Source organism: Alnus glutinosa, chromosome 1 (assembly GCF_958979055.1).
Source record: "Alnus glutinosa chromosome 1, dhAlnGlut1.1, whole genome shotgun sequence".
NCBI lineage: Eukaryota > Viridiplantae > Streptophyta > Magnoliopsida > Fagales > Betulaceae > Alnus > Alnus glutinosa.
In genome coordinates, this window is record NC_084886.1 from 24110639 (window position 1) to 24124079 (window position 13441).

Consider the following 13441-nt stretch of genomic DNA (forward strand, 5'->3'; position numbering starts at 1 on the left):
CATTCATTTGAGTCATTAGACTCATAACCTCAACATTAGATGGCCCAGAAGACGAAGAAGCCAAAGGAGCAAGAGGAAGAATGTGACGACCCAAATTTATTTATTTTTATTTTTTTGAAAACATAAAATGAGTCATCACAGTGACACGACTACATGTCGTTCAGCCAACACACGGTACACATTCCATAACATGTACCTGATAATCAAAGTTACATCTACGCAACAGATAACACATAATAACATTATCAATATAGCAGAAGGTACATCTATAAACAACAGTTAATCACAACAAAAGAGCCATTAATATGTCTATCTGTTTAAGGCTTCTACATAGCTATTAAATACATACCAAAAGACTAGCTCATAAATACAAGTGTCACATGCGATACAAGCCATAAACAAAGTCTACCAAAAGGCGGACAACCCATGGTCCAACCATTATAACTGTCACGTCGCTTTAGTCATAACATCCCAAGTACTATGCTACGATGTCATTCATTAGATCCACTGAACCTACAGTCAAAGCATCAGAGTCTGGCTGCGCAGATATCAAGCTTAGGTCTCCTAGACGCCACCTTCCAATGTATCATAAAAATTCACCAAACCAAAACCCATGGTTTGGGTAGCCTCAAGCAAGTTTCAAGTAACCCATTACCTAAAGAAAATACTAGATTAAACTCACATTTTAAGATTTTAACCCGAAATCTCAAGAACACGAGTTTAGTGTTTTACCTCAAAACGATCGGTGAAAATGTAGATCCGAGTGCAAGGATTACGTTTCTGAAGACGGATTGAAGATCAGACCGTTGAATTTTCGTGGATCACGATTTTTCATAGAAAATGAGAAATGAAACCAAGCACCCTTTTTTCCTCAAAGAGGCGTACTGCCTCCTCTCTTTTATATATATATATATATATATATATATATATATATATATATTTTCCTTTTTAACTAAATAAGGTGACCAGCCTTATTGAGGTGAAGGGTCATGTGACCCTTCATTTTGTGAAGGGCCGCCTGGCTCTTCATTTTTGTAGGGCGCAGGTCGCCCCACATTTCATTTTTATACTTTTATTTTTTTTACTTTTTTATTTCTTTCTTTGACATTTCTTTACCTGATTCTTTCTTTCATTGACCGGATTTGCTCCTCTTTTTCTTTAAGACACACACAAATGTGCATTCCTATTTCATTTGCCTTTCACTTTTTTTTTTTTTTTTTTTTTGGTCTTTTAGTTCTAACTTTCATTACTTTTTGTTTTTAGCTTGGTTATTCTATACTCTTCCTTTCTTCTTTATTATGGCCGACAGACCATCATTTGCCTTTAGATATATTTTGTTTAATTCTCTTATATTATATCTGATTCTCATTTCTACTTTATTACATCTTCTTATTTCATTTATCCTTATTTCTTTTATAACTCTTTTAGCTTTCCATTTTCTATTTTCTATATTCGTATTTTTTTTTTCATGTTTACCATTTACAAGTCCATAGGATAATTTTGTTTTATTGTACAACACCAAATAACTTATTTTTATTTAAACCTAATAGACCCATTAAATATTTTCTTGGACATTACAAACAAGATCATTAGCTATCTGAAACCGTTGAAGCTGGGCAGTAGACTTCATCACTGTGGCCTTCCTAAAATAGCCTCTAGGCATTTCAACAGGCTTAGAGGGAGGAATGGAGGGCAATTTCTTCTTGAGGATCTTTGTAATCATTCCTCCAAAAGGCAAAGCAATGTTGTTTTTTGCCTGTAGCTCGATCATGGTCATCACCATGTGCTTGTAGAGACAAAACGGGACCTTGTTGATAATAGCATAAATCAGTCAAGCCCGATCAAAGGTGAAAAATTGAAATGACTTCTAAAAGTAAAGTGTGTGCAACAAGTGTCAACAAGAATTAAAGCACAGCGGAAAGTAAATGACATAGATTTTTGTTGACGAAGTGAAAACTCAGTTAAGAGAAAAACCACTCCGGGGTAGCCAAACCCAGGAATTCCACTATTCAGAAGACATAGCTAGATACAAGACAGTAACACTCACATGTACCGATGCAGTGGTCGTACCTTGATCTCTAACGTATAACCCAACACGAACGCTTCCCAACCAGGTTCACCTACCTGAAGGGGTCTTCAATAGAACTCCTTACCTTAGAGCCGACCTCTAAGATAGACTTCGGTTTACAGCACAGCACACTTGAAAAACGGCTTCAGAGGAAATATCACGTCTCTGAGCTCTAATGGAATTCACACCGAATTCTTGCAGCTCTAAGTGCCTAGGGGCCCCTATTTATAGTTGGGGGTCAGAATGGGCGTTAGGCAAAATATGCCTGGGCGCCGTCCGGACGGTGAACCATGGCCGTCCGGACGGACAACTGTGTGACAGGATTTTCCGAAATTTTTGCGGAGAAATCTTTCCTGTATAAGAACATCGTCCGGACGGGATGGCTCGATCGTCCGGACGGACGCACGTCCGCTGCAAGTAATTTCCATAACAGGCTTCGTGCGTCCGAACCATGGGTCAGGAGCGTCCGGACGACTAAACTTCAACACGCAATTTCCATATCTGATGCGCGTGCGTCCGGACCATGAGGGGCAGACGTCCGGACGGTTGAAGTCGAATCGGCAGTTACCATATACGATGCATCAGCGTCCGGACCACAGCTGCCAGATGTCCGGACGGTTCATTTTGAACTGCGATTCTTGCCTTACAGAGATACGCGTCCAGACGGGATACCACATTGTTCGGACGGTTGATTGATCTTCCCTTTCTTGAAACTTGGAAAGAATTAGGGAACCGTTCGAGAACTGATAGGCGTCTTGAAGTGCTACTGAAACGTCTGGACAGAGCAACCTGGTACAGAAGCTTCTCGATACGATGTAGGTGTCCGGACGGAAGAACTACATCGTCCGGACAGATGATGCTTGTCTGTCTGATGTCCGGACGGAATGACACGTCGTCTGGACGGATGGAACAGTAGACAGATGGGCGTCCGGATGGGATGACACATCGTCCGGACGGCTGACAGGGAACTTGAAATACTTCTAACTTGCAGGCAGAATCTTCTGACATCACTCTGAAAGTGGAATCCCTGTTTACCGCATCATTACACATAAGTGATTTTGTCCAAACACTAAATAAGGCCAAAATACTAACAAACTCCCCCTTTGGCCATTCTGGGACAAAAATCACTTGACCGGTTTGGAAATACATTCCCGGTCCAAAACAACAATTACTCCCCCTTTTTGTCACAAAGGGACAAAGGGTAAACCAGAGTAATGAGAAAAACCACACAACAATTACTCCCCCTTAATGTCTCAGAAGCACAAGGGTAAACAGAGTAATAATATCCTCAGACAAAAACGTTCTAAAATCCAAAACAATAGGAAACTAGAGAAAAGTCTGCAAGTGGCTCAAAAGAGAGGAACATAAATCCTCCAAGTACTAAATCCTGCTGATCCACTGAAATCAAGTAAAAGAGAGAAATCTGTAACAGCTGGATTTGTAGAACTTCGGGTTCTAGCTCCAGAAGCCGGGAGCCATGGACTGAAAAGCCTTCAGTCGCTTTGATTTTGCAAAGCCTGAACCAGGTTATCCACAGATTGACATCCTCTAAGCAACTGGTCTGCAAGATAATTGAGGAGATTCACCACTAAACCTCTGACTGATGCAGATTTGAGGGATTGCTACAGAAGGCTATGCACGAGCTAGGGGAAAAAGCTCATCTCAAATCCCAAGACCTTTGGACATTAAACATCCGACTTCAACAATAGTCAGTTTTCCAAAGGATGCATCTGTCAATCACTGTGCTGGGAGCCGCTGGATGTCGTATTCCTGAAAAACCAATCAGAAATATCTCCAAAAATACCATTAGATCCTGTTAGTTCCAAACATAATGTGGTATTTGAGACGGCTGTCAAATGGATGCCAAAGAGAAATATAAGCAATGTAGCTACTCATAAGGCATAAATATATCATGATCAGCCCAACACACAGACAGAGAAGGATTTTCATGCACATTATCTCAATAAAATATCCCAACAAATATTCTAATATTCTAAAAGCACAAAGACTTAAAAGAATAACCGAAGACACAATGAAGATCATGTGATGAGAAGAGATGTGCACAAAATGCCAAAATCTCGGGAGAAATCCACGAGAAAAACACACAAGATGCCATGATAAATCAATAAAATTGCAAAGATGTGTGTATGGCAGAGAAAGAGAAGCAAGTCTTAAACCTATAGAGATCTTGACCGGATGAGCAATTGCTAGGTCAGCATATGGCAAGACTACTCTCGTTTTGGACGTAAGAATAAGTCCATCCACACACTTCACATTAAAAATCTGAAACTTGAGGAAAATTTGGAGAAAAATAATTTTTCCAAAGTCAGTTTCAGAACACGCATGTATAATCCACTAATAACACAATCAGGGAGCATCTCAAAACTAAGCAGAGATATAAAAAAGAGTTGAGAGTTCAATCAGCACAAACATTTTCCTGGACATAGAAAATTCAAATAGACAACTCAACTCATGCAATGCGTGTGTGTGAAGACTTAACCCACAAGGTATGACTATCACAGAAATGACAAAGAGCAACCAGATTTTCTAGACAAGAGAGAAAATCTGTGACAGATTAGCCAAAAGTCAAACCTTATAACTTACTAGGGCCTAGCCACCCTCATCTGATACACTCCCCCTGAGATGCAGCACCGAATTATTTTACTTGTACTATGAAGGACAAAGTAAATTTTTACTTGCACGTAGAGGGCAAGGCATATAGCAAATTCAGCACAAAAGCAGTGAATAGACAATTTAAAGCACAAAATTCATATGAATAACTGCTTAATTCTTATGGTGCTACAATCTAGAGGGAATGCCAGAGTTTTTAGGTTCTAGGTTCAACTACCATGTGGTCAATTTGACCATCTTATCAAAAACATCTTCTCTTATCCAAAAATTCTTAGAAACAAAAAGTAAGAGAAGGAAAGATGTACCTTTAGGGGAGTCATGGATAGTGCACATTTTTCATCGCATGAGAAAAGAAGCTATCCTACATTTGCATATACAGGAAAACACTTGGCAAATTATAGTCAGAAACTCTCAAATATATCTAAGCAAAGTAAATTAATACCCAAATAATTGAGATATCATGAGAAAATACATGCACTATTTGATATGCCAAAAAAATATCCTGCAAATTCTCCCCAATATATATATATTTTATTAAAAACAAATGCAATATGGAAAGAAAACATCATTTGCATGGCAAGATCAAACCTGATGATGCCAATACAGAAAAAAACAGTCGCTCGACCTACTTTTTCTGTCTTCCCCAAACAGTACCTGCAATGCTTTCTTAAGAGAATAGGGGGCACAACAAACTGGTTCCTAGATTGCATAGTGAGCAGACAAATATAAAAAGTAAATGTGCAAGCAATCAAACCTGATGCCTTAGGATTAGGAACCGAATCCTAGGCAAGAACACCTTTTCTTGCTAGGTGCGTTCGTTTCCCCTCATGGGGTGAATGGTCTCATCACTCTTGACCCATACCTGCTTGACTTGAGGCGGTGGCTTGCAGGTCTTGTCCATGTTGTCCATTCTCCTTAGCATACCTTGCATTAGACTAAGCAATCCTTCATAGCCATGGCTGCCATTGGGCTTCTGCAGCTTTCTCTTATAGCGCCTTGATTTGTTCTTCTTTGGTTTGCCACTCTGATTGGCAGGAACAAACCTTTGCTGATGCTGCGGAGCCTGAAGTGCCGTAGGAAGTAAAGTGCCTGATGTAGCTTTTGTTGGCAGCTCCTTCTGAACCTTCGACTTCTGAGCTTGGAGATGTGGACAATTGGGTCGGATGTGACCGGTGATGCCGCAGTGATGGCAGGTAGGCAAGCTTCTTTTGTTTGAATGCTTCTTTGTATTCTCTGCAAAATTATGGTTAGCATTCTTACAAATAACATTGCCCTTACCTTTTATATGTCTCCTATGCGGAGGGACATATTTTGATGAGGAAGAATCATCAACTTCACTTTTCCTCATAGCATCCTACTTAATCCAAGGCCTGTGGGATTTCAACAAATAACAATTTGGCCTAATATGACCAATTTTCCCACAATTATGACAAGTAGGAACAAATTTACCTTGTGTTCTTGATTCCTTGGGCTTGGGCATCACACAATTATTCAAGCAAGAATTATCCAAACAAGCAGTGTCTACTATCACAGGCTTAACAATAATGGAATCTAATTCAGAATCAGCAACATGTGAAGTAGAAGCACTCAAGTCATCAACAACTAAATCATGCTTGTTGGAAATATCTGAATGAATACAAAGCAAGAGAATTTTTCCAATTTCTCCTCAAGTGAATCAATAATGTCAAATAGCATGGTATTCTCAGATTTCAAAGAGTCAATCAAAGCATGTGATTCAGACAATTGAACAATCAAAGACTCTTTTTCTTGCTTCACCTTTTTAAGCTCTTTATGAAAAATTTTAGAATGTTGAGCATCCTTCAATTTATTAAAAACCTTAAAGAGCATAATATCAGAATCCTCACCAGATAACAAAGAAGAATTCATGATAAAAGGTGTAAAAAAAAAAAATAGAAGTCACAAAAGATGAGGATCACACTCAGGAAATAAATCCAAAACAGAGTGTACCTGCTCTGATACCAATTGAAAAATTGAAATGACTTCTAAAACTAAAGTGTGTGCAACAAGTGTCAACAAGAATTAAAGCACAGCGGAAAGTAAATGACACATAGATTTTTGTTGACGAAGTGGAAACTCAGTTAAGAGAAAAACCACTCCGGGGCAGCCAAACCCAGGAATTCCACTATTTAGAAGACATAGCTAGATACAAGACAGTAACACTCACATGTACCGATGCAGTGGTCATACCTTGATCTCTAACGTGTAACCCAACACGAACGCTTCCCAACCAGGTTCACCTACCTGAAGGGGTCTTCAATGGAACTCCTTACCTTAGAGCCGACCTCTATGATAGACATTGGTTTACAGCACAACACACTTGAAAAACGGCTTCAGAGGAAATATCACGTCTCTGAGCTCTAATGGAATTCACATCGAATTCTTGCTGCTCTAAGTGCCCAAGGGTCCATATTTATAGGCTGGGAGTCAGAATGGGCGTCAGGCAAAATATGCCTGGGGGCCGTCCGGACGAAGAACCATGGCCATCCGGATGGACAACTGTGCGACAAGATTTTTCAAAATTTTTCGCGGAGAAATCTTTCCTGTATAAGAACATCGTTCGGACGGGATGGCTCGATTGTCCGGACGGACGCACGTCTGCTGCAAGTAATTTCCATAACAGGCTTCACGCGTCCAGGCCATCGGGCAGGAGCGTCTGAACGGCTAAACTTCAACACGCAATTTCCATATCTGATGCGCGTGCGTCCGGACCATGAGGGGGAGACGTCCGGACGATTGAAGTCGAATCGACAGTTACCATATACGATGCACCAGCGTCCGGACCACAGCTGCCAGATGTCCGAACGGTTCATTTTGAACTGCGATTCTTACCTTACGGTGATACACGTCCGGACGGGATACCACATCGTCCGGACGGTTGATTGATCTTCCCTTTCTTAAGACTTGGAAAGAATCAGGGAACCGTTCGAGAACTGATAGGCGTCCAGACGTGCTGCTGAAACGTTCGGACGGAGCAAGCTGGCACAGAAGCTTCTCGATACAATGTAAGTGTCCGGACGGAAGAACCACGTCGTTCGGACATATGATGCTTGTCTGTCTGATGTCTGGACAGAATGACACGTCGTCCGGACGGATGGAACAGTAGACAGATGGGCGTCCGGACGGGATGACACATCGTCTGGACGGCTGACAGGGAACTTGAAATTCTTCTGACTCGCAGGCAGAATCTTCTGACATCACTCTGAAAGTGGAATCCCTGTTTACCGCATCATTACACATAAGTGATTTTGTCCAAACACAGAATAAGGCCAAAATATTAACAAAAGGGAACATCACTGTTGCAAGAAATCGGATAGAGATTCTGCATGACAATTCAAGCCAACAAGCATTTTGGAGCGCACAGATAACTGATAGGAATCTTGTTCCTATGATCCTCCCACTCATACTCCCAAGCGGGATTAAAAACATTCCATAAGGTCTTCCTTGGAAGGAGGAGTAACTGAATTAGGATAGAGCGTGCTGAGACCAGAGTTAAGCAGAATGCCGGTGACTTCTGTTAGGTTGTAATTGGCTTCATTGTGGTTGGACAAAATCACTTGTATGTAAAGATGTTTTTAACAAGGATTTCACTATTTAGAGTACCTCCAAAAGACTCTGCACTGCTTGCAAGTTAGAAGAATTTCGGTTCCCTGTTAGCTGTCCGGACTACGTGTCATCCCGTCTAGACGCTCATCTGTCCACTATTCCATCCGTCCGGACAACGTGCCACACCTTCCGAACGTCGACAAACCAAGCATCATCCGTCCGGACGACATGGATTTCCGTCCGGACCCTTCAATGTATCGAGAAGCTTCTGTTCCAGCTTGCATCCGTCTGGACGACTCAGCAGCCTGTCCGGACGACGTCCAGTGATCGATCAGCTTCAGATTTTCTTTCCAATTTCAACAGATATGGAAATTGTGGATTCAACTTCAACCGTCTGGATGCCTGCCTCTCATGGTCAGGACGCGCGCTTATCAGATATGGAAATTGCTCGTTAAAGTTTAACCGTCTGGACGCGCGAAGCCTTATATGGAAGTTACTTGTAGCGGACGTGCGACCCTCCGGACGACAGTGCCTCACCGTCCTGATGTGGCTCTTAAACAAGAAAGATTTCCAGCGAAAATCTCAAAAATTATGGTCGCACAGTTGTCAGTCCGGACGGTCCATGTCCACCGTCTGGACGACACCCGTATATTTCACAGCAATCGCCCATTTGAACCTCAGCCTATAAATAGAGGCCCCTAGGCATTGAGAACTGCAAGAATTCGGTATTGAATTCCACTAGAGCTTAGAGAGTATTTTATGAGATTATTGGATCTGATTTGTTCTCTCTCAAGCCATTACAAGTGTGCTGTTGCTGCGTTACAACTGAAGTTTATCTTAGGGGTTGGCCCTAAGGTAAAGTATTCCATTGAAGACCCATTCAGGTAGGAGACCTGGTTGGGAAGCGATTGTGTTAGGTTACACGTTAGAGAGCAAGGTACGACCATTGCATCAGGGGTATGTGAGTGTTACTACTTTGTATCTAGCTTTGTCTTCTGAATGGTGGATATCCTGGGTTTGGCTGCCCCAGAGTGGTTTTTCTCTTAATTGAGTTTCCACTTCGTCAACAAAATATCTGTCTCTTTTAATTCCGCATTGTGATATTTTGTTGCACACTATTGCACACATTTGTTATTTATTTTTAGAAGTCAATTCCATTTTTCATTTGGTATCAGAGCAGGTACACTCTGTTTAGGATTTATTTCTCGAGAAGTTGTGTCTGCTGATTATCCAAACAGTATGCAAAACAAGAGGCTCTCTGGAAGTTACGTCTGCTGGTTATCTGGACATCTTGAAGAACAGGAAACTCTTTGTAGATCGTGTCCGGACACTGCTTCTGGCTGTTCGAACACTGAAGAAATAAATTGAATTTTGAATAATTTGAATGTCGAACATGAATGTAGCCAATATCAAAAACTAACACATTTATTTTAACATTGTCTCATTATAATAGTGTACCCGTATATAAATCCTCATACATGGAGGTTATTATAACATACCGGTACTCATACCACAGGGTAGTGTAAACATACTTGTACCTTAACCCTCGTACAAAACATACCGAGTCCCTATTAAAGGTGATCCATAACATACTGATACCCCGCTATAGGGTAGAGTAAACATACTTGTACTTTAACCCTAGTACAATTTAGGTTGGCAAATCATATATGTATCATGATGTGGTTTTGAATCTAATAATAATAATATTACCACTCGTAACAGAACAAATATTTGTAGGATAGGTCTATGTGAGGGTGTCGAATTTCAAGGACTATGGGTTTGATTGTTAAGTTACTAAGATTAACTCTAATATAATACAGAAAAGATTATTGATTTTTTATTTTCAATTGAAACTAAATAAGAATGTAAAAGTAAAATTAAGATAAGTTGGAAAAGATATAGAGGATTGATTTCAATGCTAACCTTATAATAATGGTAAATTGCATTTAACATGAGAATTTCTCATACATGAATGATATGAGTCATGTGTGTTTGTCAAGCACCCAACAATGTCGTAAAGATTTTTTTTTTTAATTAAGAAATAAAAATAACCTATCTTTAGTTGTCACGGATCGTCCACCTAACCACTAAGATGCAGTACGATCTGTCTTCCCTAGGTATGAGCTATCAAATCTTTTAAATAGCATACATGTAATTAAGGGAGAAGTATAACTCATCTAGTCAAAGTAGGAGAAGGAAAACTTATCTCCTTTTCTGGTTTCTGCCTTGCTATCAGTTCTGCCGCATGAATGCTCTCAAGTCCTTTTCAAATGCGTTCGAGAACAAATGCGCTTGAGCCCATTTGCCCTGCAGAATGCTGAATTTGCTTTTGAAGCTTAAAAGTGATGTATTTTCTTTTTTCTTTTTTCTTTTCTTTTTCTCTCTCTTTTTTTTTGTTGGTATTTTTCCTTAGACACCTAAGAATGCTTAAGACACCGAAAACAACACAAAACATTATATTACAAAGAAACTAAGGGATTAACATATGTGAGTTAAGGGGCTTGAATGTGCAATATTCAACGCTTATCACACCCCCAAACTTACATATTGCTAGTCTCTTAGCAATACAAAACTTAAAAATAAAATGAGACAAAATGCAAAACTACACTACTTCCTCTTTTGTGGGAAACACTATTGCATTTAGCATATGCAACAAGCCTTTTAAACCTCTAGGCCTCCTTAGTGGAAGAGTGAAGTCTTGTGAGGGTTTTTCAGAAATGCTACCCACAAACATTATGACAATCATATTATCACAAAAACAATAATACTCATTCATTAGCGAGCTTAACAAGATAAACTCCATCTTCAAAACTTTTAAAAAATTCAAAGTCTAAACATTTACCAATGGGTGGTTGAGGCATCACAAGTTTAAATTGGTGTGAAGTGAATTAACACTCAATTATGAGGCTTCAAATTAATTCCAATGTGCATGAGTCAACACCTCAAAATTCACCGGGATCCCAATTAGATGAAAAAAACAAGGCATGATGATATTAGTAATATAAATATTTTTTTTTTCTTTTTAAGCTGTGTAATGCTTAGCTCCCTTAAGCTTTCTAATTGACCTATGTATCGAGTGTTGGGACAATGACTCTAAAACCATATGGCTTTAAAAAAGATTACGAAGCTAAACTCATCCATATCATCAATCAATCCAAATTTCAAACCTTTTAATGTGAACTCTCAATGGTTAATGAGGCAAGAGGTCCAATTACTCAGTGAAAAATTAAATTATTTATTTATTTATCATGCCAATGTCATTTATCCAACAAGTCACCCACTTCATTTCAAGACTGAAAATAAATAATGACTTATAAATTAGCCAAGTGTATGTTTGTGTGCAACAAAATATCTTAAATGCAGAATTTAAAGAAGACAAGATATTTGTTGACAAAGTGGAAACTCTGAAGAAAAAAACCACTTCAGGGCAGCCAAACCCAGGAAATCCACTATCCAAAGACAAAGCAAGTTACAAAGCACTCGTAATCACAAAACCCATTGCAGTAGTCATACTTTTAACTATAACACGAAGCCCATCGTGAACGCTTCCCAACCAAGTCTTCTACTTGAAGGGGTCTTTGATAGAATCCTTTACCTTAGGGCCGACCCCTAAGATAGACTTCACACGAACAAGGAGCACACGTCGGCAACGACTTGAGAGCTAGTGGATCTTCAATTCTCCCTAAACACCCTCTCAAAGCTAAGAGAATTCAATATCGAATTCTATACATAATGCATGCCTAGAGCCCTCATTATATAGGCTTTACAAATCCTATTTCAACTCAAATAAAGAGTCCTACACCAACAAAGATTCGGACTCTGGGCGCATGTCCGGACGTTTCTATTGGCCGTCTAGATAATCAAGTTGTATAATTTTTTGTTAGCTTTCCAATGACACCAATTTCATCCCAATCCGATATTTGAGCAGAAAGTTATGATCAAAATATTGGAGGGCGTCCGAACGGTGTTGCTCTAACGTTCAAACGTCTTCAACGCTGAAGCGTCTAGACGCTGCGGGGCGTCCGAATGCCTTCAAAGGCTCATCTAGACGGTTGCTCATGAACCGGCTGTTCTAATTTTGAAATTGCATGGAATCTTCATGGACATCTTCTTAGAAACTTGTGACCATACACATGGCATGAAATGAGGCACTGTCCATATTACTTGAAGACTTTGAATAGAACCAATAATCCTGTTTAAAAGTAACCATTACATAAAGTGTTTTTGTCAACCAAAATGTTACCAATATAAAATACTAACAAACTCCTCCTTTAGCCATTCTGGGATAAAAAAAAATACTTACTGGTTTGGAAATACATTCCCGGTCCAAAACAAAAAATACTCCCCATTTTTGTCTCAAAAAGACAATGGGTAAACAGAGTATAAGAGAAAACCACAATTACTAAAATTCAAAACAACAAGAATAATAGTAAAGTGTCTCATCAAAAGCTCAAATCAACAAAAGAGAAAACCAAAACCTATCACATTTCCTGAATTTGAGCCATTTCAACTTCTTGCTCCTGAAGCTGGGAAACCATAGATTGAAAATTTTCAGTCACTTGAGTCTTCTAGCCCGAAACTGATCTTCCGCAGAAAGAAATCCTCTAGACAAGTGGTCTGCAAGATGATAAAGAAGATTCACCACTGAATCTCTAGCTGGTGCAGATCTAGAGGAAATGGTTACGGAGGACTTTGTATGAGCAGGGGGAATGAGCTCATCTAAAATTTGAGATCTCGGAACATATGATTTCAACACCGGTTTGTTTTCCAAAGAACCCTCTGTCTGACACTATGATGGAAGCCGTTGGACAACATATTCCTAAAAATATTTAAACAGAAATCTATCCAAAAATAACACCACAATGAAACCAATTGAAAATAAATATTAGATCCTGTTAGTTTCAAACAGAATGTGGTATTATGATGGCTATCAATTGGATGCATAAAGAAATAAAAAGGTAGATATAGCAATCCAAAAGGCACAGATTTGTAATATCCATCCAGCATAAAGACAGAAAAAGATATTCATGCACAATCTCTCAAATCATAATCAATTAAAGATTCCAGTATTCTAAAAAGAAACAAAGCTTAAGAGAATAAGGAAAGTCAAAGGAAATACTTGGGAATGAGAAAAGATGTGCAGAAAATGCCAAAATCTTGGGATCAGTCTAAGAGAAA

The 13441-nt window shown here is 39.4% G+C and overlaps 1 long non-coding RNA gene across 1 annotated transcript; it reads right to left on the reverse strand.

The window, feature by feature from the left end:
- Positions 1 to 227: 227 nt before the first annotated feature.
- Positions 228 to 884, reverse strand: LOC133858714 (uncharacterized). The gene is made up of 2 exons (XR_009898554.1): positions 733 to 884; positions 228 to 655 (listed from the first exon to the last, which is right to left on the reverse strand). It is a non-coding gene; the product is annotated as an uncharacterized LOC133858714 (long non-coding RNA).
- Between the last annotated feature and the right edge of the window lie 12557 nt (positions 885 to 13441).